This window comes from Pelobates fuscus, chromosome 12 (genome assembly GCF_036172605.1).
Source record: "Pelobates fuscus isolate aPelFus1 chromosome 12, aPelFus1.pri, whole genome shotgun sequence".
In the NCBI taxonomy this organism is placed as follows: Eukaryota; Metazoa; Chordata; class Amphibia; order Anura; family Pelobatidae; genus Pelobates; species Pelobates fuscus.
The window spans coordinates 19,591,010-19,616,558 of record NC_086328.1 but is presented as its reverse complement, the minus strand read 5'-3'; positions in this window follow the sequence as shown (position 1 = coordinate 19,616,558).

The window sequence follows — 25,549 nt, the reverse complement described above, 5'->3', positions numbered from 1 at the left end:
TCGTGAGTTCTGATGTTCTGCAGTAGCTGTGCCTGTCTATGGAAAAGGGGATTATCGCCTAAACGCATTTTTCCCCTTGTATGCTGAAACGGTCCGTTACAATTGGTGGCAAGCGGCGGGATCGTTCCTACAACCAGAAGGACAGCTACAGACAACACCATTTCTGGATTACAAATTGAGGGCAACGCTAGTATCCGTACAGCGACCCTAGCTACAAAGGAAATAAGAAAATGGAAGGAGACAGAGTCGCAGCTGCTGCAGCACCTCCAAGGGAGAAGGAGGAATCCGAGTTTATCAGGGAATACAGGAGCAGGATGGCTCTATTCTCACCAGCCCGAGCGGTGCAGATGGCATCCCGGGTCTACGACGATGTACAGGCGTACCTCATGCTGCTAAGGACGCAGAGGATCCAACAAGATTGGTCCTGTGAGGAACCACAACAGGCAGGTGGAGATGGGACCGAGGTCTCTCCACCGGGCCCAACGGGATGGTGGGCAGCAGGCCCAGATCCCCAGCGGCAGAGTAAGTCCCAGGGAGATGAAGGTGTCGTCCTTCCTCCCCAGCGGCAGGCTGAGTTACAGGGGGCAGAGGTTGTTGTTCCTGCCCCCCAGCAGCAAAGTGAGATGCCAGGACGGCAGTGTGAAGCGAAGGGAGAGGAGAGCAGCGTCCTCCCTCCCCAGCGGCAGTGTGTGCCCCAGGGAGCTGATGGTGTCGTCCATCCTCCCCAGCGGCAGTGTGTCCTGCAGGGAGCAGAGACAATCAGTCTCGCACCCCAGCAGCCGGACAAGAGAATGAAAGGGGAGACAGCTGGTCCCCCTTTCCACCAGCAGAGAGAGTGGCAGGGAGAGGAGCCTGCTAACCCCCCTCCCCAGCGGCAGTTTACCGTCCAGAGAGAGGAGCTTGTTACACCCTCTCTCCAGCGGCAGCCTAACTCACCAAGGGGAGACGTTAAGCCCCACAACTGTGCAGATGGGACCGTAGTCTCTGCACTTACAGCACAAGGGATAGGGACGGTTGGTCCTGTTCCCCAGCCTCAGTGTGATGGATCCAAAGGGGAGACGGTCGGTCTCCCCCTCCGGCAGTCGAGCTGTGCACCTGAAGGGGAGACAGCCAGTCTCCAGCAACCAGGCGCCCACCAGACTACTCCCGTGGTAGTGCTGGCAACAGGACAGAGTACCGCTGGTCTCTGCCCCCTCAGCAACCCACCAAGGCAGCCTACCCGTCTCCCACCCAGCAGTGGTGAAACACCAGAACTTGGACAAAATCCTTCCTCACCCAGATGTAGTAACCGGTTAGTGTGGGTGGGCTGCTCTGTTATTTCTGTTTCGTGGGTGGGTTGCTGGACTAACCAGGGCACTGACCGGCAGAAAGTCAGGTACCCTGTTAGTCTAATTGGCAAAGGGGAGAAATGTGGCGAAACCAGCTTCGCCACTGTGAACTGGAGAGGCCTGGCTGCTAGCCTCCTGCCTTTGGACTATGGCCCTGGGAGATTGGGCCCTTTACAAACAGTATTCGGCCCTAACAGAGTGCATGTCACTCATTCTGGCCCTTTAAATACAGTGGGGCCATTCGGTACTTGCCCTGTGTGAGCAGTGATACCCCCCAGATAGCTATGCCATGGAGCCTATTCATATAATGAAAGACTATGGGAAAGACTTTGGCTCCATGGCAATTAAACTGTATTTGTGTGGTCTGTGTGCCATTCACCTAATAATGTGCACGCAGACCTGAGCTATCTGGGGATATGTTAAATGTCTGTGTTTAATGTATAAAATGTGACTTTATGTATTTTAAAGAGTTTTATGTTGTTTTGCAACCATGTGGTTAATGGAGTCTGCCTCTAGTCCTGGATAATTAGATTTCTTCTCCAATTATCTCCAGGGCAGAAGGGAGGAAGCCAGGATGCATTGTGGGGATGTTTTACTTTTACTGTTTGAGCCAGGGGGAATAAAAGATAGTTTTACTAACTGTTGAACCCCTGGTCTGATTCATGCCATTTTTTAATATGTTGTTCCCCTGAATGGATTGATTGTGGATATGTATTTTTATGTGAATGTGATGTATGGTTTTAAAGTTATGAAAGTTGTGTAAAAGTATATTTTACTCTGTATGCATAATGGGATTATGTGTCACACTAAAGGGAGGGGATGTGTGGGTTGTACCATGTATCTGACTGGTTATTTTATGCCTCCCCCTGGGTGTGGCCTGTATGTGTGAGTTGGAAATAAAAGCCAGACTGGGTGTCCCAGTCTAGAGTTCCTGCTTAACCCTCAAAATGAAGTGTCGTCTCGTTCTTGGGGGGGATTGGATTGTAAGCTGACTGCCAAGAGTGTAAGCCGATTGTATGCTTTTCTTGTTCAGCTGTTCCAGTTCGGAGTGTATTTCGTATCCAGCTCGTGAGTTCTGATGTTCTGCAGTAGCTGTGCCTGTCTATGGAAAAGGGGATTATCGCCTAAACGCATTTTTCCCCTTGTATGCTGAAACGGTCCGTTACAGGGGGAAGGAGGGGAGGGGGAAGAAAGGTGAAGGAGAGGGGGGGAAACGACAAGATAAAAGCTTCAAAACTTTCCCAAACACACGAGGGGGGGAGGGGAGGGGGGAGGGGGGGGGAAAGGGAGGGGGAGGGGGGGGGAAGTACAAAAAGTTGACCCACATGCGCTCAGCCACTGAACACGGGGATACAGACCACGCGAATGGGTAGAGGCAAGCAAGAATCTAGGCAGACACCCGATCCTTACAGCCCAGGTCCCACGACACTTACAAGCAGAAAGAGGGAAACTGAGAATGGTGTATATGTTATGTATATAAATTGTGTGACATTGCATTAAGATGTACTGCACGAAACGTTATGCTCATGACAAAATTTGTGGTACCCAGAGCACCAGACGGCGTACGCACACGACAAAACGGGACGCAACACAAGCTTAGGGAGGCGAACATGACAAAGCGTAAAACTCAGAGACCCAGACGAACCATAGCCACAACAGGGGGATAGTCCATACCGTGAGAAGCAACACATAGATGCCGGACCACCCACACGCTGAGCAGAAATTGACGTTAAGACGCAGGCCAGGAAACAATATAACCCCCCCATGTCACATGGTGTCCAATCCCCTAACTCCGAATAGACATGCACCACCAGCAGACTACAGAATAGCGACTCACCCCCACCCCACAACAATGATCAGCCCAGCCCAGACTGATCCTAAACTCAACAGCACGCAAGACCCAACCCCACACGGCACACCGTACCCAAGGCAATACAATTCAGAATCAGAAAAGCTGTAAGAGCGCGGCAGTAACAACACGCACACGGCACAGCGCACCGCGCACACACAGTATAAAACCCAACACACACAGAGAAACCGAGCAGACGCTACCGATACACAGCCACTTAGGAGACGAAGGATCACAGACTACTACTAGAACTAACTACTATTTACGACAAGCGGAGGGATAACCCACCACGGACGAACTACCCGACACCCCCACAGGTGTAGGACACAGAAACCCCCGATACTAGGGGGCCATACAACTCCCGGAAACGACCCAAGCCCACCAACTGGTGGAGCTACACGGTCAATCCACCGGGACGATTGTCCATTAACCTAAAGTTCACAGTACTTCTACGGATTACGTAGACCCACACAGCACTAGCACAAGGAGAGACTAAACACAGAACCGCACCACACTATACAAACACACTAACCACAACCTCATCCTCCGCCCCCTCCTGCCTTTACCCTCCTATCCACCCCCTGCGGCTGCCCTGACGATGCCGACCGCCAGCCCCGACGGGTACACCCGGGAAGACCTGAGCATACTCTCCTACAATGTAAACGGCCTCAACGTCAGAGAGAAGCGCACAAGGCTCCTGAGAGACCTGAAACACTACAGGGCGTCGGTGGCATTTATCCAAGAAACGCACTTCCAAGAAGGCAGGGCGCCAGCCTTGAAAGACCGCAACTTTCGAACAGGGTACTTTAGTAACAACCCGGATAAAAGAACACTAGGAGTCTGCATACTCTTTTCAAACGGGACCCCATACAAGGAGATAGCCACCCTCAGGTGCAAACAAGGCAGATACCTTTTCACTAAAGGCACAATAGTAGATCAGACCTACACATTCGCCAACCTGTATGCTCCAAACACGAAACAGCACTACTTCCTCCGGAACGCCCTAAGCACCTTGATGAAATTCACGGAGGGCACCTTGATCATCGGGGGAGACTTGAACTTGGCACTGCACCCAGATCAGGACTCCACGTCACCACGCGGAACAACACCACACGACAAACACGCCAACACACTTCGCCTTCTACATGCCCACCAATTAGCAGACTGCTGGCGAGCACTGCACCCAACAACCAAGGACTACACCTTCTATTCACAGACACACTCGACATACACGAGATTGGACTACTTCCTGACGACACATCACAACCTGAACCTGCTCCGAGACGCAGAGATCCTACCAATGACCTGGTCAGATCACAGCCCAATACGAATGCGGCTCAAATCGCCATTATACAGACCCCGGCAAATGTCATGGAGACTAAATGAATCGATCCTTTCGGATGGGGTGGAAGCAGACAAGATCAGTAACACCATAAGAGAATACTTTCAAACCAATGAAACAGAGGAAGTGACACCGCTGACGTGCTGGGAAGCGCATAAAACGGTCGTCAGAGGCCGGATCATCGCCATATGCGCAGCCCGCAAGAGGGCGGCGATGCGGGAGACGCTCGAACTCAGCAAAGATATAGCAGTCCTGGAGGCCAGACACAAACGAACCCTCGACGCACAGACGTACAGAGACCTAACAGCCAAACGAACCCAACTTACAACACACCTCAACCGAGCCATCCAACGCTCATACCAACACTACAGACACATGATACATGAACATGGCGATAAATGCGGGAGACTGCTGGCAAACCTTCTGAAACAAAGAAAAACTCAATTATACATCCCCAAGATAAAAGATACGCAGCAACGACTTAAGCACCTCCCAGACCAGATAGCGACAGAATTCCACACCTACTACCAGGGCCTATATCACCTCCGGCGAGACGAACAGGGAAACCCACAACCGGACAAAATTGATGCCATACACAGATACCTGAATTCGGCACACATGCGGGAACTACAAGAGGCCGACCGAGAAGCATTGGAAGCCCCCATCACATCGGAAGAACTGGCGTACGCGATGAAGAAGGCGAAGACGGGCAGAGCGCCGGGGCCGGACGGACTCCCTCTCCAATACTACAAAGTCTTCGCACAGGAGGTCGTTCCGAAACTGCTGCGAGCCCTGAACTCCATTCAAGAGGGGGCCACGCCAACGGCGCAGTTCACCTCGGCGAATATCACCCTGCTGCCGAAGGAAGGAAAAGACCCGACAGTGTGCCCAAGCTATCGCCCGATATCGGTACTAAACACCGATATTAAACTCCTTGCCAGTGTCATGGCGTCGCGGCTGGCGCCACTACTGCCGGCCACGATCCACCCGGACCAAACTGGATTCATCCCAGGCAGGGAGGTGAGGGACAACACGATCCGGGCCCTGAATATCATAGCACACGTCAGGACCCAGCAGCACGGAACCCTTCTTCTGTCCACGGACGCGGAGAAGGCGTTCGACCGGGTGGACTGGGATCTGCTGATGGAAACCCTCCACGCCATAGGAATAGGACCAAAATACAGCACCTGGACGAGGGCACTATACACCTGCCCGACGGCACGAATCAGGATCAACGGCGCACTGACAGACCCGTTCCAGATCCACAATGGGACCAGACAAGGCTGCCCGCTTTCGCCATTACTATTCGCGCTGACGCTGGAGCCATTCCTGAACAGGATCAGGCACAATGCGGACATCCAGGGGATCAAGATAGGGGACACACATCACAAAACACTAGCATATGCAGATGATATGCTATTCGTGGTCACGAACCCGCAAACCTCCCTACCAGCGATACAGAAAGAATTCGAGGAATACGGGCGGGTCTCCAACCTTAAAATCAATTACTCAAAATCAGAGATACTGAACTTGACCATCAAACACGCAGATAGACTGACCCTTCAGAGACAACACCCATACCGCTGGTGCGACCACCGCATGCGATATCTAGGGGTTTGGCTCACCACCAACCCGGCAGACCTGTACGCACAAAATTATCTCCCTATATTAAAAAAAGCGGTGGAGGAACTTCACGGATGGAATGCCCTCTACATTTCCTGGCTAGGGAGGATAAATGCGGTTAAGATGACACTACTGCCCAAGCTGCTGTTCGTGTTCCAGGCAGTACCGATCCAAGCCCCCCAAACATTCTTTAAGGCACTGAAGGCCGAGGTCCGCAAGTTTATATGGAAAGGCAGGTCCCCACGCATAGCACACAACCAGTTAATCCTACCTAAACTTCGAGGAGGCCTGGCACTCCCTGACTTTGAAAAATACTACCACGCCACACACCTAACACGAGTGGCCAGTTGGACGATAGCCAGCGGCACAAAACCATGGACCCAACTGGAATCCGACACCATCAATTGCGACCTTCGGACGCTACCCTGGATACCCGCGGCGGCATACAGAAGTAAACGCATCACCAACCCCTTCGTGGCGGCAACCATGAAGATCTGGCACAGGCAGGGGCTGAAACAATACCTAACGACAGACCCAGGTCCGCTGCTGCCACTGAGGGGCAACCCGGACTTCCCAGCGGGAGACCTTGGTCCCAGACCGGGCCCAACGGGCCACACGGCTATCCCCCGCATGAAGGACGTCCTTGTGCACCCGTTCAACATTCGGCCGTTAACAGAACTCTTCCCAGACAGACTACACACATTCTCCCATACGCTGGCCAGAGCACAGCTCTCCCAGTACGCCAGATCGATTCCACAAAAACCGTCCCTGACGAGGGAGACGACACAATTCGAACGAATCTGCATGCAAGACAAGGAAACACCCCGAGCTATCTCACAGATATATACCATACTGATCACCAGCAGATACATATTGGCGCCGCCTTGTATAAGGAATTGGGAGGAAGACCTTGACGAGCCCATGTCAGAGGCAGACTGGGACAAATGCCTCACCCTAGTACAAAAAACGCCTAGCTCCGCACGCCTACAAGAAAACTCCTACAAGATACTCACCAGATGGTATTTGACACCAACAACACTACACGCTAGGAACCCAGACATGCCAGACACCTGCTGGAGATGCGGGGAGGAAACAGGCACATTTTTACATATCTGGTGGTCATGCACACGGCTAACACCATTTTGGGACACGGTCAGGGACGTCATACGAGAGGTGTCAGACGAGATGCTCCCAAGAACCCCGGCAGCCTTCCTCCTCCATCATACCAACATGGCAATGCAAACATACAGCAGGTCCGTTGTACCGCGACTGCTAAACGCAGCCAAAGCTATAATCCCCATCTATTGGAAGCAGGGAAACGTACCCCCGATATCGCGGTGGGTGGAAGAGGTGGAAACCACCAGGAAGTACGAAGATATAAAGGCAAACACCCCGAAGCTCAGAGACCGTTACATCTCACGCTGGTTTCACTGGCTGAGGATAACCACATCGAACGACTTTCAACTACGCCTAGTCCAGCAGTAACCGGGGGAGACGAGAGGAAGGAGAGAGCAGCAGGGGAAACCAGAGGGGGGGCGGAGGGGTGCGGCGGAGTGGAGCAGCAGCAGGGGAAGGAGCCACAAATGACCCCATACCCTTACACCAACCCACCATCCCCCACCAAACTTGGACCAGACCCACCACCATGTCACACAAGATGGACACGGCAGCGACACGCGACAGACAGACAGGGGAGAGACACCCCCCACTGAACATGTCGGACTAGAGACACTACACACACGATACAACCCAACACGAGGACACAAAGACCACGTCCCGGCCTAGATAAACAAACAACCGAGACGCAGAGAGAAATATACAAAAAGGCTACACACAAATACGTTACGACAATACTCTAAACAAACACACACACACGTACAGACACCAGACCCCAAACCAAACTCTCCGACAAATACGACCCACAGGATTGGGGCACACACACAGACCTACATAGAACGCACACTAAGACGCTAGCCATGTCAGCAAGCCAACTACGTTAAATACCAGACAGCACGACCAACTGTTCACATGCAACTGGAAATATGCGGGAGCACACAAATGTGCAATGGTCTAAAACGCATAACTAAGATATACTCTTCAGTTAATAGTTCTTTGTTCATTTTTCTTCTTCTTAACTCGCTACCTTTGTTATACTAGTTCAGTACAGAATATTCTTGTTTATCGATGTCCAACCCTGCAAAGCTTATATAAACTTAATATTTGTGAATACATGCCTACAATGACTCAATCGCCTCTGCGTAGGCAAATACATGATATTCAGACGAATCTGCAATATGTTTGCCCCATGCTAACTGAAACTTAAATACGCACGCCTCTGCGAAGGCGACTACCTGCTTAAACTGTTTTATACTTGAAACCTGCTTTTATGTTGTGATAACAATAAAAATATTTAAAACAAACCCCACATTTCTCTATGTCCTGGAAACCGATGCTTCAGAGACAGCCATCGGAGCTGTCCTCTCTCAACACAAAACACCTCAAGATCCTCTTCATCCAGTTGCCTTCTTCTCACAATCCATGTCTCCTGCTGAGAAAAACTACCCTATTGGAGAAAAAGAATTACTGAGTATAAAAGCAGCCTTCGAAACCTGGAGACATCTTCTTGAAGGAACACAAACTCCTGTAATGGTATATACTGACCACAAAAACCTTGAATATCTTCACTCTAACAAGACTCTGTCTGCTAGGCAAGTAAGATGGAATCTTTTCTTCTCTCGGTTTAATTTTCAAATAGTTTTTAGACCAGGATCCAGAAACAAAAAGGCAGATGTCCTTTCCAGAATTCACCAAGATCTTGAATTGAGAGATCCTCCTGTAACTAGAACTCCTCCTCATACAGTCATCGGAATCATAACGTCCCTTCTAGATGACATAAAAGGTCTAAGCGAAGATGCTCTTGAACTTCCCAAGTCAACCAAACTATCAAAGAAAAATGGTCTCTATTATTTCAATAACAGGATTTACATTCCTCCCATATTCAGAAATAAAGTACTCAAATTAATTCATGACTCTCCTTTGGCTGGTCATCCTGGAATAAAAAAGACCCTAGAATTATCCAAGAGGTATTATTGGTGGCCTCGCCAGGACAACACCATCGAATCCTATGTCAAAACTTGCTCAACCTGCCAAAGATCCAAGTCTGAACATCATCAACCATTTGGTCAATTATTGAATCTACCGATTCTGGAAAGGCCTTGGCAATCCATTTCTATGGACTTCTTGGTAGAACTCCCTCCTTCTCAACATCATACCACCATTTTAGTAGTAGTGGACCGCTTCACGAAAATGTCCCATTTTATCCCCTTGAAGAAATTACCCTCATCATCTGAACTTTCTAACGTATTCCTCGATAATATAGTGAAACTTCATGGACTTCCTGATGAAATCATCTCAGATCGAGGAACCCAGTTCACCTCCAAATTCTGGAACGCATTGTGTTCTTCTCTTCATATTCAACGCAAACTATCTTCAGCTTATCATCCCCAAACCAATGGGCAAACTGAACGAGTTAACCAATGCTTAGAGCAATATTTACGATGATTGGATCACATGGTTGCCTATGGGATCACATGGTTGCCTATGGCCAAATTTGCATACAACAACTCAGTTCATACCAGTAGTAAAATGACTCCCTTCTTCTCAAATTATGGGTTTCATCCCTCTTCGTTTCCCACTCATACCATTCCTTCTTCTAACCCCACCGTTTCAAATCAAAACTCTTACATGTCTTCCTTGTTTCTTAAGTTGCATGAAAATCTTAAACTCGCATCGTCTAATCAAAAGAAGTTTTTTGATTCTAAGAGGCAACCTCCTCCAGCGTATAAAATTGGTGATCTTGTCTGGCTCTCCTCTAAAAACATGTCCACCAACCGTCCCTCAAAGAAACTGAGTTCCCTCTTTCTTGGTCCTTTTCGAATATTGTCAATCATCAACCGTAACGTTGTGAAATTGAAGCTTCCACCTACTTTGAAACTTCACCCTGTTTTCCATGTTTCCTTGCTCAAACCTCATCTTTCTGACCCTTTCCATAGAGATGCACTTACTACTCCTGATCCTATTTTGGTACAAGGTGAAGAGGAATACGAGATCCAAAAGATTCTGGATTCGCGGATCCATCGTGGCTCCCTGCAGTACCTCATTAGGTGGAAAGGTTACGGAATCGATAAGGACACTTGGGAAAACTCCTCTGTGATCCATGCGAACAGGTTAATTACCGCATTCCACAAACGCTATCCGTCTAAACCATGTTGATAGCACCCTGTGGGTGCTCCTTACAGGGAGGGTACTGTCATGTCCTAACTACCGGTATTACATTGTCTCTTCCGGGTTGACGGCGTTTAGCCACACCCCCTTCTCTGACGCGGTGTCCCCACGCTACATAATGTGACCGCGCCAGATTCAAGACGCTGGATTATTGAAAAGCGTTACCACGAAATCAAACCGGCTAACAAGATTCCTCTAAACCTTCTGTGCACCGAATCCGGACTGGAAAACTATTGACCCACCTTCTCCTCACCTCGACCGCGGCTTGTAACTGGATCTTCTTTTTCCTGCTAATCATCTTCCCTCCCCGGAGGATAACTTTGGGAAACTCGGACTTCCACCATTGAAAGCTAAGTCATATTTGAATCCGTAATAGGAGACTACCTGCTCTCAAGCCTGTTAATCATTCCTGCTGCAGTCTGCTTACCTCTAACTCCAAAACTAATCATTCCTGCTGCAACTTTCATTTCTTATTTTGCTCCGTTCCCATGGACTTGCAAACTCCTATCTGCTATACTGCATGCAAACCAGAAGCTGCTTGCTCCGTTAACAAACATCTATTTAATTAAAGATACAGTACCTGTGTTTCTCTAGTATCCTAGTCATCAATCTAAATCCTAAGAGATCTGCAGTTGTTTCCCATTTAAATTCATGTAAGCATTACATGCAGTATTTTAGTGTGTATTTGCAATGGGCCGCCAATGGGCCATCTGGGTATATTTGTACGTGTGTCTGTGAGTGTATATTTGTACGTGTGTCTGGCAGTGTATATTTGTGTATAAGAGTGTGTATGGCAGTGTTTAGATGTGTATGTGACTGTCAGAGTGTTTCTGTGTGTATGTGGCAGTATGTATTTTGTGTGTGTGTCTCACAGTGTGTTTTGTGTTTGTGTCTCTGCAGGTATGTATGTATGTATACGTTTGTGTGCGTGGAAGCTTGTGTATGTATTTGGTAGAGTGTGTGTTGTGTGGTAGTTCACTCAGTGTTTTGTATGAGTTCTGATGGCAGCCCTGATCACCCCATCCCTCTCTCAGTACCATTATGAAAGTTGCATGCAGAAATCAGTGGAGCTACAGTCCATACATGTACGTTCTACAGCTCTTCTCTCAATCTCTCAGAAGGAGAGAGAGCTCAGTCCAAGTTGTGCGTGTGGCGATGGGGAAGAAATTGATATCAGACAGCTGGAACTCTCAATTCCAGTTTACAGATATCAATGTTGTCTGACAGTTCTAAGGAAAAAAACAAATAAGGAGCGCCTGCACACAAGTAGTGATGGTTAGGAGGAAGCAAGTAATGGAGTCGCAACACCAGCAATTAAATAAAGAAGGAGTTCATTCACCAGCACGTGGACCCAGCAACGTTTCGACACACAGAAGGAGTGTTTGCCAAGTCTGGCTTGACAGACATCTTTTCCATGGGTTGAAATGTTGCCGAGTTCACGTGCTGGAGTAATAAACTCCTTCTTTATTTAATTGCTGGAGTTGTGAATCCATTACCTGTGTTTCTGTAGATAGTTCTGAGGATCCGGCTTATAACTGTGTGATTTTTACAAATCGCTGCAGTTCTAAGCCACTCACACACCTGAGAGCAAGTACAGAATACTCTATTAACCATCAACTTTGCAATGATGCAAAGTTGTGATGGTGTTTACAATGACCCTTTAATGATGGTGGGAGAGGGAGTTGGTGATGGCCAATAGTGATGTGAGAGGGAGGGTACTGATGAATAATGATGAGAGAGAGCGATGACTAATGGTGATGGGAGGGGGAGGGAGTGATGCTTATGTTGATGACAATCACCACTGGGCATCACCCCTACCCTCTCCGATCTTCATTTACCATTAAACATCACCCACCCCTCTCCTATCACCAGTAGGCATCAGACCCACTCTCTTACATATCCATTAGGCATCTCCAGGGCTGCCATCAGTGGGGTAACTGTGCGTGTCTGGCAGTGTGTATTTGACAGTGTGTATCTGTGTGGTGTGCTGTCTGTGTGTGCTTTTGGAATGTATCTCTGTTTGTAGCATGGCAGTGTGTATCTGTATGCATGGTAGTGTGTTTATATGTATTTGTCTCACAATGTGAATCTGTGTGTGAGTATGTATGGCAGTTTAGCAGAGTGTGTGTATGTGAGGGAATGTAGGAGTATATATGTCGGTATGTCTTGGAGATTGTGTTGAGGGTGTATCTGTCAGTGGTTTTATAAAAGACACCACAATATCTGATGGCAGCTCATGGTCAATCTCCCTATCTCTCTCCCACCACCATTATGCACTGACCCCACTCCCATCACTATAAGACACCCCATCTCTTCCTACCATCACTAGGCTAGGCATCTCCTTGAGCCTTTCTCTGTCTCACAAGCAGCAGCATCAGCTACCACCCCATCCCTCTCACCATCCATGTAACCACACTGCAGCCTCCACCAGCAGGCCCAGGCCAGGATTAGCCTCGCTCTGAAGGCCCCCACTTACCCCGCCCTGGTACTTAGTGGACAGGGAACGCAGAAGCAGCCCAGATGAAGTCAGCCGCCGCACCATGCGCCCGTGGCCGGCCCCACAAGCTGCTACCGGTGGCAGAGCTAAGGGGGAAGCAACAGGGCGGATGCCCCACCCCCCTCACCTGAGAAGCTAGGGACCAAATGAACCCTTGGACTAGATTTGAGGTTTTATTATGAAGACTTTGAATTAGGCTGTCTGATATTCTAGTATTTCCTAATTAAATTAAGTGAATGAACAGTGAATATGCCTGATTTTTTCAATTAGTCCTACATACTAATCTAGTTGACTCAAGCCCATAAACTTCAACCCTGAAAATACAGCTTTATATGCTGTTGATCCAAAATAAATCAAATATCTAATTTTAACCAATTATGCCATAAAAAGGGGGGGGGGGAATCCTTCTTGACTCCATAATAACAATCAGATTTCTCAGAGGACAAAGAATCTTGGATCATCAATTCACGTACAGGTTACATACACTCGACATATACTCTCAATCTTTATATGCAGTGATGTGGACAGTAACTCTGACACTCAAAATCCAGGGAGTAGTCCTTCCTCCACAAAAGGCAGTTGGTGGGAGTGGAGTACACTGTTTGCTTTATTTCATGTCTATACTGTTATCATGATCCCCTGATGATAGCAATGCCTTTCTTCTACGGTGTACAGGCTCAGACATCCCAAAGAAAAGTGAATAGGTGATGTTAGAAAACCTTTCTAGGAGCAGACTGAGCATGTCTGAGATTTATCCTCATATAGGGCAATTTCCTACAACGTTCCAAGATCTCGACATGCCCAGTTACCTCAACAGCTAATCCAGGCTACCATTAGCCAGGGGAGGGGAAAAGGTAGAACTGATATCATACCGTTAGATACAAAAGGCAAAGTCCTCCCTTTTCCACTGCCCCAGGAATATCTCAACAGTCCAAATCACCGCTAATATTTTTTGTGTTTTTTTGTTTTTGTTTTTACAGTTTGGGCCATTACAACATTTATCATTAAACAAATAAACTTGGGCTTCTTGAAGGACATCGGATGGTACATTGTCTGAAGTAAAAAAAAAAAAAAGTATAAAGTCACACTTGCTTCTATAATGGAGATACCACTGAGACTTTTAAGTGGCTTGCCCCTCTGCACCCCCATTAGCCCCCCTATAAAATAATAAAACCTTTGTAATTTCCGTGCTGCGCTGGCCACGCCCCTGACGCGCCTCCTTGCTGACATCATCAGAATTTATGATTTTAGCCAATCCAATGCTTTTCAGAAGGGAAAGCATTGGATTGGCTGAAATTAGTAAAGAGGTGGGACGGGGGCAGGGCCAACCTCTGTTTGGCCAATCAGTACCTCCTCATAGAGATGCATTGAATCAGTGTATCTCTAAGAGGAAAGTTCAGCGTCTCTGAAAAGGCAGTGTTTACATGAAAATGCCTGCAGGGAATGATTATACTCACCAGAACAACTGCATTAAGCTGAAGCTGTTTTGGAGACTATAGTATCCCTTTAAAACTCCCGGTATATGTCTCACCATCAGAATATACTGCACGTTGCCATTTGTAACTAAATCCACTAACTGTATTCTGTAAGCTAGATCAAGAACGGCCTTCGTATCTTTACGTGTTTCCTCAATACCAGATTTTGATTGGTTTCATTTCCTTGTATGTTTTATTTCCATTGCAGAATATGTTAAAGGAACATTATAGTGTTAGGAATACAAAGCTTTACTCCTAACACTATAGTGTCCCTCTGCGCCCCCTTCCCCCCCCCCTCTTGTGGCAATGTAAGGGTTAAATAACCCTTTAACCACTTACCTTATGCCAGCACTGAGGTCCCTCAGCGCCAGCTCTGATTGGCCCAAAATGTAAAATGGTCAAACTCTTACCTAGCTGTTAATATGTGTCTTCTTTCATCTTTCACTGGCTCCCAGATCCATCCATGGTCAGTCTCCAGGCTGGGAATACTTTTTTTTTTTTTTTTTTTTATGTATATATTATTTTATTTTTGTCCTTTTTTTTTTTTTTTTTGTGCAGAATGCTATTGTGTATGATGTCTCTGCAATTCAAATATAAACATGTTTTACTGAGTGTTCTTTAGCCAATATGGTCCATGTTTGATTGACTTAATTAGCCCAAACCCTAAAAGCTTAAAAATCTTACTCAGTAAGTAGCTGTCAGACCCCACTGGATACTCAGGTGATGGCTCCACATGCATGTTTTCTTAGATCTTCAACCTGTTCCTGAATCCATCCATGGTCAGTCTCCAGGCTGTGTATCTTCCACTGCGGAAACTTATTAGGTCGATGACTCTGCAATTCAAATATAAACACGTTTTAGTGAGTGTTCTTTAGCCAAAATGGTCCACGTGTGATTGAATTAATTAGCCCCAGACTATAAAAGCTTAACATTCTTACTCAGTAGCTGTCAGACCCCAAAGTTTACTCAGGTGATGGTTCCACATATGTGTCTTTTTCCATCTTAAACTGGCTCCTGGATCCATCCATGGTCAGTGACCAGGCTGTGTATCTTCATGTGGAGAAATGCATTAGGCACAATGTCTCTGTAATTCAAATATAATCACCATTCTCTGAGCATTATTCTGCCGAAATGGTCCATGCATTATTGAATTATCTAGCCCCAATCCCTAAAAGCTTAAAATTCTTACTCATTAAGTGGCTTTTAGATCCCAAAGTTTAGTCAGGTTACGGCTCGACATACATGCCTTCTTTCATCATCAACTGGCTCCTGGTTCCTTCCAAAGCCAATCACCAGGCTGAGCATTCTTCCGACCACCAGGTAGACACACCGGCAGAAGTTGGTTTTCATGGACTAAAAAAATATGGAAGTGAAAGTGAAAGAGTTAATTCATCTGGTCCTTTCCATGTGATGCCAATTGCTAGATCCCTCCATGCACGTCGCACAATGCTAACATGGGGACGCACACTTACCCACTGCTTGGCATAGTTTGATTTTTATATCTGTATACTATAGGCACAGAAATACAGGGTGCAAACGTCACTAAGAATGTCATTTTATCAGCACATTATAGATAGATACATTGATATTATCTATAAATGGCACTATATTATACATGGCTGTAGTGCCAAAGGTGAGAGAGCAGTTTCTCCATTGCAGAACCCCCAGATCAGCTCTGCTCACTGTCTGTAGAGATATTACGGTTTCTGTATAATGAAACACTAAGATATGACTTAATACTTAGTTGCCGTCAGCCAATCAGATCATAGATCAGCCAGGGAGCGGAGAGTTTAGTGTCAGATTTAGAACAGATTTCCTCCCAGCCCACATTATACACTGTGTACAGGGCTGGTGTATAAACCCAGATCTCAGGTTAGAAGACGGGTTATAGAAATTAAGTTATTCTACAAATATGGTGTAAATTGCAGCTATCTGTGTCTAGGGTATACTTACTTCTAGAATCGATGGTCTCAGATATCCAGAGGATGAAAGTAATAATGAAAAGAAAAGAAAAAACAGGACAGTCTTCATGGCTGCACTGTCTGTCTCGAACGTTCTGAATGAATGAAGTGAAAAGGACAGACCTGGTGTGATGTCAGCTGTAGCATCATGACATCATAACTGCTGCACAAAGCAGATAATTAATGAAGTCACAATGCAAGGATAGAGGAATAAAGCTGCAGCTAACACAGAGTAAAGGGCTTTAACCCTTTCATGACCATGGCCTTTCCAAGATTCCGTGTTTGTGACAGAGCGTTCTAGAACCGTTTCTATCGGTTAGTTCCACTGTAACATATCTGTTTCTATTTACATGTACCCATACAGTTTATATATCATTTTTAAAGGACAGATAGGGATTTCTTCCAGTGCCCACTATGTATACGTAATAAGTCGGAATAAAATATTTATTGAGTGAATTCTTGTCAGCAGACCAAATATTGCAAAGGTTTAGCCTTAGATCCCTATCGGGGTTATTCAATACATTTTGAATTCACAGTGAATTTCCAAATTCAGGCCAAACTATACAAATAGGAAAAGATGAGATATTTTTCCAGTTTGGCTACTTTGGCCTTCATTTTCTTTAGGAATGTAAGAGACCATGTGGGTCTCACTAATGTAAAGTCCCTAAATTTGTATTCGCCTACTGCCCAAGAGTTCCAAAATATGATTCCATGTAGACCTTTAGCGGATTAATGAGAAGTTATACGCAGGGCCGGACTGGCCCACCGGGATACCGGGAAATTTCCCGGTGGGCCGTCGGCACCTGGGGCCGGGCAGGCAGCTGGCTCACCTGCGGCCGCAGAGGGAGCTCTTTTGGCGGCCGCAGGGGGAGCTCTTTTGGCGGCCCCAGGGGGAGCTGGTGCTGGGGCGGGGTGTCAGGGTACCTGCGGTCTCTACCTCCGAAAGAGGTAGAGACTTAGCTGTTCCTCCATCCAGACGGCCTGATGGCTCCCTTTCCCACAGTTTATCCGGTCATGCAAGGCCGGCCGCGAGGGAGTGACTGCCTTTTACAGCATCTAGGCAGGAAGTTGTCATCAGGACACTCCTCCGGAACGACCTGTCACTCAATTGCTGCAGGACCAATCAGGACGCCTCGGAGGCGTGGTTACTGCTCTGAACAGGGTATTTAACAGAGCTTCTTTCATTAGCTCATTGCCCTGTCGTGGTTCTAGCTTGTTCTAGTCACTCAGTGCTTGTGTATTCTATTATCCCTTTTGGTTTTGACCCGGCTTGTTTACCTTACTCTGCTTATCTCTGTTACCCTTGATTCGGCTTGTCTCTCGCTTACCTGTCTTCTGTTACCCTCGACCTGGGCTTGTCTTTGACCATTCTATACTGTACTACTGTTATGGTACTTTTTAGCAGTAAACCAAAATGTTTAAATGTCTATCTGTTCCTGTCCAAATTAATAAAATTGAATTGCGTATATACGCTGAAGTAATTAAGTCTGACACACAAGGTTCAGGTTAAAGTAACTTCGAGAAAATTTATTGGCAAGTGATTAAAAAGCGGACGCGCAGGTCCTTTTAAGAGACATTTTACGTCATTATTGATTATTAGAATATCAGCAAATAAACATCATTAATTGGATTAATTGTTAAGTGTCGGGATTAGTGTCCACCTATCAATATTATTAATTGGCTCAAAAACTAAGTGGTTAGTCCCGTGTCCACCCACCAAGAGGTGGGATTGTTCTGGACACGGGTGGGGGACAAGGGGGTCTTGGGCGTCATTTTACACGGTCGGTGATCTCAGGCCTCGTGGCCAGGTGCAAGGTCTCTTATGAATAGAACATTTCATTACTACTGTGTTCTCATGGCCTTCAAATTATACTATGTTGCAGGTTTAAGGAAAAGTCAGCAATTCCTGTGTTAATCATGTCTTTATAGAAAATACAGTCTTTGTCTATTGTATTAGATGTGCTGGGAAATTCTGTCATGTAAGGTAGTTTTAAAATGAACAAGTTAGGTTATGAGGACAAAATGGAGGATTGAAGAAGTCAGGTTAGGAGGACAAAATGGAGGATTGTCACAGTATAAAGTTAAAATGGAGTTAGTGCAATAATTCAATACAAGTACAATAAAGATTTTTAATAATCCCACATCAGTCCCCCCTATGAAATGTTAGATTCTAAGAGATAAAACTTTATTAAGTTAGTACCAGGAAGACGTGTTAACCCAAAGGCACAGAAACCCCATGGCCGCTAGCTAGGTGTTAATGCAAAGTGCAAGACTGTCCCTAGATCTGACCCTGATAGGCTAACTCATCCGTCAGTATGGCTCTCGAACACTTCACACCCATGGGTGTCCCATGGCAGCTAACCCACCACTTCTCCACACGGGGTCTTTACCATTCACTGACAGATGCTGTCCCTAAGCTAGTCCCTTCCTAGAATTCCTGCACTTTATCAACAAAAGGGATTGTTTGCAGCGGCAGACAGGGTGAGTTGATGTCTTGGAAATCTTGGTCATCAACTTCGAGATGGGTGAAAGTGGGTGCCGCTTGGTCAACAGTCTTCATGAGGGATTTTCTCAGACATGGGAGGATACAACAAAAGAGAAGAGCAAAGATAAAAAGAAAAGTTAGTATAGCCATACCAATATGCATTAAAGCCTTTTGCCATCCTGTCATCCAACCAAACCATCTTTCCCAGGGATCTTGTATCCCAGAATTCCTTTTTAACTCTATAGACAGGTCATTTAATTTCTCTATGGCTAATGTAACTTTACCATTAGGGCCTGTGTTTTCTGGGATATAGGTACAACATGTCATGGTGTCGGGCAAAATTTTACAAACCCCTCCTTTTTCGGCTAAGATCATATCTAGGGCCATTCTATTCTGAAAAGCCATTTGGGATGTGGCCTGCAACTGTTCGGCCAATCCCTGGAGGGCGTCTCTGGTATAATTAACAAAACGCTGTTGATTATAATAAATGTAATTTATCCAATTTAAATTCTTGTTTGTGGTAACTATGGCAAAAAGTGATTCAAATCCTGCAGCAACTTCATCTCTTGCTTTAAATTCATTGGGCACCCCCCTAGGCACCCCAATGGCATCAATATAAACATGAGGATCAAAACTTCCTTTCACTGGGGCGTCACGCTTAACCTTAGTGTGCCTGGACTCATGGGTGACGAGGTGTGTATCAGAGATGATATGTATAGGCATAATGGCTTTAGCCAAAGTACACTCCCCCCACCACTCCTTGTCCATTCTGGATCTTAGCTGTAAATCCCCACACAACCAGTAAATATCCCCTAATGACCTGGTGTGAAACTCCAACAAGTTCATGGAGACATTTCTGTAGGTAGCACAATACCCCTTAGAGAAGTTACCCAAGAATTTACCAATTCCATCATAATTAGCATAACAAGTGTAATTACCTTTATACACGGTAATACCATCTGGGGGTTTGACATCCTTGGTTAGGAGAGGATACTCCTTTGTCCATGCAATGCATATGGACCTGTTAAAATCATAGTGATAGGCAAAAAGGCTTAAAACACATTCCTCTACATCTACTGGCAGGATTAGAGGTACAGTACCCAGGTGAGGCCGGGCACCGCCACACACATAGCATGCAGTCTTATTATGCTTATTAGCATTATATTTCATCCATTCTAACCATAAATTTACATCATTAAAACCTGTTTCAGCGGCCATGGTATCTTCAAAGGTGGGGTTAGCAATGGCCATCATGTCTTGAAAGGTCTGGATATGGGGTTTTAATGGGTTAGGGACCATATGGTTGGCCCCTTGCCACTCAGAAGAGTTGCACATATCTTTTAGGAAGAAATGCCCTAATTTACGGTAGGAACCCTTTTTCCAATACATTCCCATCACATACTGGTCTGCATCCGTTGGGCTTGGATGCTCAATGTTAAGGATTAATTTCATTGGTGTACCCCCCCCAGGCTTTCTTAAAGTCATTCTCTGAAGAAGGGTTCTACCTTGATCATCTACTTTAGATAAGGCACTTTTTGGCTTGTAACCCCAGGCAGGCCCGGCATTCCATCCCGCCGCCCCCCAATGATTACAATTGTGCCCCCATTGCTTGTCAACTACACAAACATATGGGTCCTTTGAATGAGGGATATCTCTGTAGATACTCTGGATTTGTGATGTGGGGAACGGGCATTCTACAATATCACAATAATCAAAGGTGTAAGTAGCCACATGGGTGCATGATGAATTGTACCAGAAGGTATACCCACTAATATCTTTGGTGATGGCTACTTGTTGGGCCTTTATGAGGCTAATTAAGGAGAAGGTGTACCAGAGGTACATGCTTGTGCGGTATCTGCTTCCTCGGGGGCTGGAGATTTCTTGCAGTGGGAAGCGTGGATCCAATTTGGCCTACCGGCCAGTTTGACGGAGGTTGCGGTAATCAGGAGAACTTGGAATGGACCGTCAAATCTTGGTTCCAGGGTATTTTTCCGCACAAACTTCTTGACCAGAACCCAATCTCCGGGAAGCAGGTTATGGGTACCTGTATCCAATTCGGGATCTGGAATTGAAGAGAAAACTTGGGCATGTATTTTGTTCAAGGCACTTGCAAGTTCAGTTACATAATCTACTAAAACATCTGATTGGAGCTGTAACTGCTGCGGATAATAACAACCTAGTCTGGGTGCTGTCCCAAATAGAATCTCATATGGGGACAGTGAATGCTTCCCTCTAGGTGTGTGCCTAACACTAAATAAAGCTATTGACAGGCTTTCTGGCCAGGGCATTTTCGTTTCTTGTGACATTTTTAACATTCTGGCTTTTAGAGTGCCATTCATGCGCTCTACTTTACCACTACTTTGTGGGTGGTAAGGGGTGTGGAAGGCTAGGGTCACCCCTAGAGCAGTCCAAATTTCTTTAGTCACTGTTGCTGTAAAGGCTGGGCCTTGATCACTTTCAATGACTTCTGGGAGTCCAAACCTACATACTATCTCTGTAAGTAGGCGTCTTGCGGTTGTTTTTGCAGTGATATTGGCCACTGGGTAGGCCTCTGGCCATCCTGAGAACATGTCCACTATGACTAGTGCATATTCATGGGGCCCACTCTTGGGCATTTGGATGTGGTCAATTTGAATTCGCTGGAAGGGGTACATGGGCTTTGCCAGGTGTTTTGCAGGCACCTTGATTGGTCTTCCTGGATTGCATTTTGCACAAATGACACAGGCCTTACAGAAGCTGCTGATCAATGTTGTGATTCCGGGTGCTTCATAATACTTCTGTATGAGGGCGGCCATCAATTCCTTTGACAGGTGTGCAGGCCCATGTGCCCATTGGACAACTGCTGGATATAATTTTTTTGGAAGACAAAATTTGAAGTTGTTGTAATATACTCCGTCCTTTTGGACAGCCCCTTTCTTTTTCCATTTCTGGATTTCTTCAGGAGTGACTGCAGCTTGCTGTTCTCGCAGAATTCGCAAATCAGTAGGAAGAGTTTGCAGAGCAAAAATAAGGACTTCTTCTTCTTCTTGTCCGGACACTTCTTCATCCACTTCCTGCAGATCCCTGGCTGCTAGCTTAGCAGCCTGATCAGCCAAATGGTTGCCCTTTGCTTCATCTGTATCCAATTTCCCATGGGCCTTTACCTTCAAAACGGCCACTTCTTTAGGGAGTAGGAGGGCATCCATTAGCTCCTTGATTGCAGTACTATGCTTGACTGGTGTGCCGGCGGTGGTAAGAAATCCTCTTGTCTTCCAAATTAGGCCGAAGTCATGTGCCACGCCCAGAGCATATCTTGAATCTGTATAGATGTTGGCACGTTTTCCTTCGGAAATTTTGCATGCTGAAGTCAGAGCCTGTATTTCAGCTTCTTGCGCAGACATTGCTGGCGGTAAGGATGATGATTTGATAACTTCATCTGTTGTGGTTACGGCATATCCTGTATGATATCTTCCTTCTTCATCAGCATATCTTGAGCCGTCCACAAACAGGGTAAAATCTGGATCTTGTAATGGATTCTCATGCACAGTTGGTAGGTGCACTGTCTCCATTTTCATCTGTTCAAAACAGTCATGAGGTGTTTCGGGGTCATAATCATTCACTATGACCAGATCTTGAAATTCTTGTTCTAGGAAGTGGCGTGGCCATGCTTCCAGAAGGTCAGTTGTTGGGTATTTGACAATACCATTTTCCTGTAGCTGTTCTTCATCCATGGTGGCCCATAACTTTGCCATGGGCCCAAGATCATTCCATGACCTTGTCTTCAATTTGGTAACAGGAATATGTGGGATAGCAGTATCCCAATGGCGGTAGAGGTAGTTAAGTTGTTGAGGTAGTTGGACCAAGACCATGCTATTGCCTTCAGAGTCACAATAGAAATCTTGAGCAGTGAGCTTCACATCAGTCCAGTGGTAAAGCTCATCTTCATAGCAAGGTTCGGGAGTAATGTTTGGTTTGTACCACATGGTACAGAAGGCGTAATCTGGGCCTTCGCAGAGAGGCTTCTCATCTTCATAGAATGTCAAATGTGGATGCATGACTTTCTTGATACATCCACAAAGCAGGTAAATGTAGGTTTCATCCGTGATAAATCCATAATAGATACCCCCCTCAGGGAGTGGAAGAAGAGTGGATGGGTTAAGAACTTGACATCTTTGGATGGAAATGTTGTCAGGTAGAAGAAGATGGCACTGGAGGCGTAGGTGTCTGGCTGGAGACACGTGCTTGAGCTGGACTTGGTTGATGATGGCAGAAATGTCATGAGGGGCCAAAACAACCAGAGGGTGGCCAAGGACCAGGTCTGAGGTTCTTTCTATGAGCTCTCTTGCAGCAAAAACAGCCCTGAGACAGGAAGGAGTCCCTCTGGCCACAATGTCCAGTTGACATGAGAAATATCCAATAGGCCTCTGGCGGCCTCTTAAGTCATTAGTTTGGGTGAGAACTCCTGTTGCGTGGCCTTGTCTTTCAGAGACAAATAATTTGAAAGGTTTGGAGTAGTCAGGTAGGCCCAAGGCAGGAGCAGAAGCAATGGCACGTTTGAGAGCATTGAAATTGTCCAGAGCTTCATTAGTTAAACAGAAAGGGTCAGACTTAAGTGCGTCATAGAGAGGTTGCATGAGCAGGGAGGCTTCTGGGATCCATGCTCTGCAGTAGGAAATGAGGCCTAGGAAGGCATGGAGAGATTTTGAAGTCCTTGGAGTTGGAATATCCAGTACAGCTCTTACCCGGTCCCGAGTAAGATGTCTGATACCTTGAGATAGGCAATGTCCAAGGAAAATTACTGAGGGTTGGCAGAATTGTAGCTTGATGAGCGAAGCTTTGCATCCTTGTTCTGCCAAATAACAAAGAAGACTAATTGAGCACTTTTCAGTAGTGGGTATATCATCTCCACAGAGCAGCAAATCATCCACATACTGGAGCAGAACAACTTCTGGGTGCTCAGCTTGCCATGGGTCAAGGATGGTGGCCATGGCCTTTGCAAATTGACTTGGAGAATGTTGTGCCCCTTGGGGCATGACAGTCCAGGTATACTGTTGCATCTCATGGGTGAAAGCAAACAGGTATTGGCAGGATGGGTCCAGTGGGACACTGAAAAAGGCATTTGCTAGGTCAATGACTGTGAAAAATTTTGCAGATGGTGGGACTCCAGAGAGCAGAGTATGGGGATTTGGTACAAGAGGGGTGTCCAGGACAGTGGCTTCATTGACAGCACGGAGATCCTGAACCATCCTGTACTTCTCTGGCTCACCTTTTGGAGTTTTCTTTTTCACAGGAAATAGTGGGGTATTGCATTCAGATTTACATTTTACCAAGGCACCCTTCTCCAAGAGTGCCTTGATCTGGGTAGAAATGGCTGCAGCCTGTGCTGGTTTTAAAGGATATTGTGGTTTTCTTGGTAACTTAGCTCCTGGGATAAGCTTTACCACCACAGGGGGAACATTTAGGTGACCTATGTCCTCTGGGCCTGAGGACCATAACTTAGCGGGCACCTGTGTTTTTAATACCTCTGGGAAATTGGGCCTTAATTCTGCTGCTTTCTCACGGGGTTTTTCTAAATGCAGCATCAGAGGCAATGAGCACAAGGCTGAGGTGTCTGATTCAGATAGGGGTGTAGACATTTCTACCTGACCGTCTGGGGTAAAGGTGATAGAGGCTTGCAGGCGTGAAAGGACATCAGCACCTAACAGGTTAATTGGGCATGTGGAGGATACCACAAAACGAGCAAGCAGGCTAGAGCCAACTCGTAGTGGAGTTGTTAGAGGGCTATGCCTTGGCTGGCCATCCACTCCAACACAAGAAACATCAATATTGGACAGGAAGGATGGGTCTGGCAGGTCTTGTTCTCGCAGAACACTACGGGCTGCACCTGTGTCAACTAGAAATGTGGTAGGGTGGCCTTCAATGGGCAAAGTCACTGTGGCAAGTGGCCCCCCCTTATCCCCTGTAGACACTGCCATTACAGGGGTTACAGACACAGGCTTGCCAATTTCCTAATCATCGGGTTCCTCAATTATCGGAACCTCTTTCTCGGCCTTGGGGGCCGGGGCAGGCCTGGATGGCTTTCTTGGCTCTCTCTTGGGTTCTGGGCAATCACTTTTAAAATGTCCCTTAGCCTTACAATTAAAGCAATGGCCATCCTCCGGTCGGACACCCTTGGGAACAGGGGTAGAGCGGGAGACCATGAGAGGAGCTGAAGTGGGTCTTCTTGGGGTCTGGGCAGATTCTAACCCTCTGGCAACTAAGAGCAGGGTATCCAGAGGAACAACCTTATATTCTGGGCGGGCAGCAATAATTCCCTTGCGTATAGAGTCTTTAACACCTTGGACAAACGCACCAGACAACATTTGTGAATGAATCTTGTCAGTAAGATCAAACCCCAAATCTGTAAACATTTGATACAGTCTTGCATGAAACCTTTCCACTGATTCTCCTTTATCTTGCATAACATCAGTAAGGCCAGCAGCCTGATCTGCAAGTTTGTCCTTAGCCCAGTCTCTTAATTGACTACAAAAAGTTACTCCAGAGGGGTAATCAACGTCACTGCTGAGCAGATCTGTACTGAGGTGTCGGGCCATGCTTGGCCAATATGCATCCCCTGCTTTAATAGCACAAATGCTCAGTAGATCACGCCATGCGGCGGAATAAGTCTTTTGGATTTGAACTATCCCTCGGTAGAAGGGCATAGGCTGCTTTTCTGGGTCAGGGAGT